The sequence below is a fragment of the Mandrillus leucophaeus genome, unplaced genomic scaffold, assembly GCF_000951045.1.
Source record: "Mandrillus leucophaeus isolate KB7577 unplaced genomic scaffold, Mleu.le_1.0 Scaffold193, whole genome shotgun sequence".
Lineage (NCBI taxonomy): Eukaryota > Metazoa > Chordata > Mammalia > Primates > Cercopithecidae > Mandrillus > Mandrillus leucophaeus.
The window spans coordinates 2,313,090-2,317,235 of record NW_012101954.1 but is presented as its reverse complement, the minus strand read 5'-3'; positions in this window follow the sequence as shown (position 1 = coordinate 2,317,235).

Genomic DNA, 4,146 nt, shown 5'->3' with positions numbered 1-4,146 from the left:
TTTCTCCTGAATCATATCTAGTCATAAGAGGGAAAGAAACAGGTCTCATTGCTAAGCCATATGGGGTTTAATAAAACTGCTAATATGACCAGCAGTCAAGCAACTGGGTATCCCCTGCTTCAGAGCCAAGCCCTGTGTCTGACATATAGTAAGTGTTAAAAAAAAATTAATAAATGGAGGAATGAATGGTTTGGTGGCACCGATCTAGATGTTTTAATGAATGTATCACATAATCTTTCTCTGCTGAAGAGATCCTCAAACCAGGACGTTTGGGAATTATGCATCATCTAACAAGATCCAACTGTGCTTGATTTTGTACTTTCTTTTACCTATAATAAAGAGATGGTTGAAATCCTAATTTTACCATAGTTCTCACAAATTTAACCTTAGTTCTTTAGTTCCTTTGTGTCATCTTAGATCCGAGAGGTTAAATTGAGCGTTTTGTAATGTGGCTTAATTGTATTTCTCTTTTGCCAGTGGAGAAATAATTTTATTTGGGTGGAATGTTCATGGCTAAAGAAGAACTCCTATAGAATAAACTGGAATCAAATGCACATATTCATCATGCTCTCTGTAAATGCATATATTTAACTTTCCATTACCTACTTTAATAAAGAGAAGGGCCATCCATGTAATAAGGATTTGACATAATACAGAGAAAAATATTTGAAATTAAAACTGAAGTCAGATTTTAAAATGTGGAATTTCTGATCAAATAGAGTAGATCCAAAATTTTGTAGTCTACATAAAAGTTTCTAATATGCTATTTCAAATAGTCTTAAGTTTGCTAAAGCTGTTCTAGTTGAATTTCCTTTGGGAACCACTTTGGAGTTATTGGTAGAAGTTACTGTTATACTCCAGAAAGCATAAAGCTACATTTCTTGAAACATGAGCTCTACTTCTAAGGAAACTCTTTTATAATTACTCTGAATTAAAAAGGGCTTTTTTTGTTAGAAAGCATTAGAAGATATTCAGAGACAGCAGATTTATCATCCCCAGTTTTCTTTGGCATAGGCTAAATATGAAAATTATTCAACCTTCCTGGTGTATATGAAGTGACCTGGACAAGGGACCCTGCTAGCCTCTGATTGATAATTGTGTCTTTCTTGGTTTTTAATTGTACTTGGGCTCTGCGTAAGGACTAAGAACAATGCCAAGTCACAATATTACTCACAAGAAAATCTGTTGTTTTAACTGGCCAGCCTGCCTAATTAAAGAAAGGGAACTGGATCTTTCCTTAGGAGACTGAAATCATATTAAGAGCCCTTCAAGAGTCAGAGAAATCCTGTTTGATGTGGCTGAAATAGTGTGAGTTCAAAGCAGCTTTGTTCTCCTCAGTGTGGCTCAGCTCTGGACACCTCGGAGCATCAACCTCAACAGTTTTGAGTTCCCTAGACCCGAATGTCACATGGGTTACTGCAGACAAGGGTCTCAGAGGCTGGATGTGGCATCATTAGGCAAGGTTAAAAAGGTACTAGTGGTGGCACGAAGATGAGAACTCGGGCTTCCAGAATTCTAGAGTGGTTTTTCTATAAATATGTGACTAGTTCTTTACCCCATAGCAATATTTGCAGTCAGACAGGTCTGGCTTTGAACTGGGTAAACTGTTTAATCACTCTAAGGCAGTGGTTCATAACTGGGGTCAACTTTGCTCCCCAGGGGACAGTTGGTAACATCTGGAGACACTACTGGCATCTAGTGCCAGGAATGCTGTTAATCATCCTACAATGCACAGCCCCATCATAAAGAATTATCCAGCCTCAAATGTCAATAGTGCTGAATAATTTTAATATTTAAAGGTTGAATAATTTTAATATTTGAAACCCTGCTCTAAGCCTTGGTTTCCTCCTCAGCAATATGGAAGTAACAATGCTTTCTTAATAGGGTCATTGAGAGGATTAAACATGATAATAAAAGCAGTATTTTTAATTAGGTACCTTGCACACAATGGGCACTCAGTAATAGATAGCTACTAGGAAATTTAGTGGGGCATAAACAAATTTTCCACTGTCACTAAAACTCCCTTGACCACTGCTTGGCTTCATGCAGCCCAGTGTTTCTTTACAGGTTCACATCCACTCTACAATGGTCTATGCCTGTTCTTAGACAGATGTTCCTCAATTTATGATGGGGCTATGTCCCAAGAAATCCACTGTAAGTCAAAGATATCATAGGTAGAAATGCATTTAATACATCTATCCTACTGAACATCATAGCTTAGTGTAGCCTACCTCAAACCTGCTCGATCAATGACATTAGCCTGCATTTGGGCAAAATCATCTGAGACAAAGCCTATTTTATGATAAAGTGTTGAGAGATTTCTGTAATTGATTGAATACTATACTGGCAGTAAAAACAGTATGGTCATATAATTATGTATGTATAATTTAGTACTTGAAGCATGGTTTCTACTGAATGTGTATCACTTTCATACCATCGTAAAGTCAAAAAATTGTTAACTTCGAACTATCCTAACTTAGACTGTGTGTATATGATGTCTCCTCATTCTTTAGGATCCTTAGTTTTTTAAGTCCCTTATTTGGTAGGTAGGATAATTTATCAGTTATTTCTTCAGGCAGGAGTGTTCGGGTGAATGTGTTAAGTATCTGCTTGTGTAGGATATTTTCTGCTGTCCTCACATGTGCATAATAGCCTGAAACGCTGGAAACGAGGCTTGTATAGCATTTTCTTCTGGTGTTTAGAATTAAGAAAGAGAACTGAGGCCAATCTAATTCTTCTTCTTTCTAGATAATCTGGACTTACTGGATTTGTAGGATATTTGCTTTTTGCTTGGCATAGTAGTAATTCAGAGTATGTTTCTCTGTTTCATTAATGGTTTGGGAAATTGATGGAACCTTAACGTTTAAGATGTTATTTGACCAAGGCAACTTTTTAAATATTTTATTATTTTTTGAGACAGAGTCTCGCTGAATCATCCGGGCTGGAGTACAGTGGCGCAATCTCGGCTCATCTAAACGTCTGCCTCCCGGGTTCAAGCGATTCTCCTGCTTCAGCCTCCTGAGTAGCTGGGATTACAGGGATACACCACTATGCCTAGCTAATTTTTGTATTTTTAGTAGAAACAGGGTTTCATGATGTTGGGCAGGCTGGTTTTGAACTCCTGACCAGGTGATCTGCCTGCCTGTGCCTCCCAAATTGCTGGGATTACATGCATGAGCCACCGTGCCTGGCCTATATGTTATGTTATTTTTAAATTGACTATAATTGTACATATTTTTAGGGTACCTAGATCAGGGTAATCAGCATATCAGTCATCTCAAACATTTATTCTTTCTTTGTGTTGGGAACATTCAATATGTTTCCTCTAGCTACTTGAATCTGTCATATATTACTATGTTAACTATAGGCATCCTACAGTGCTAAGTGAATACATAAAATGTTGTATATATACATTCCATTCACAATGGAATACTATTCAGCCATACAAACAATGAAATCCTGTAATTCAAGGTAACTTTAAAAATGTTTCATTGAGATAAAAATCGCACACCAATAATCTATTAAAGTGTGCAATTCAATGGTTTTATTTTTTTACTTATTTTTTAATATTTTATTTCACCAACTTTTGGGATACATGTGGTTTTTGGTTACATAGAAGAATTATATAGTGGAGAATTCTGAGATTTTATTGCACCCATGTAATATACATTGTACCCAATATGCAGTTGTTTCTTTTATCCCATCCTCTCCCTTCTACGTTTCAAAAGTCCATTATACCATTTTGTACGCCTTTGCAAACTCATAGCTTAGCTCCCACTTATAAGTGAAAACATACAGTATTTGGTTTTCCATTCCTGAGTGACTTAACTTAGAATAATGGCCTCCAGCTTCATCCAAGCTGCTGCAAATGACATTATTTCATTTCTTTATATAGCTGAGTAGTGTTCCATGGTGTATATATACCACATTTTCTTTATCCTTCTTACTTACTGGTCAATGAGCACTTAGGTTGGTTTCATATCTTTGCAATTGTGAATTGTGCTGCAATAAACATACATGTGTGTCTTTTTCATATAATGACTCCTTCTCCATTGGGTAAATACCTAGTAGCAGGATTGCTGGATCAGATGGTAGATCTACTTTTAGCTCTTCAAGGGATTTCCATACTGTTTTCCATAGAGGTTG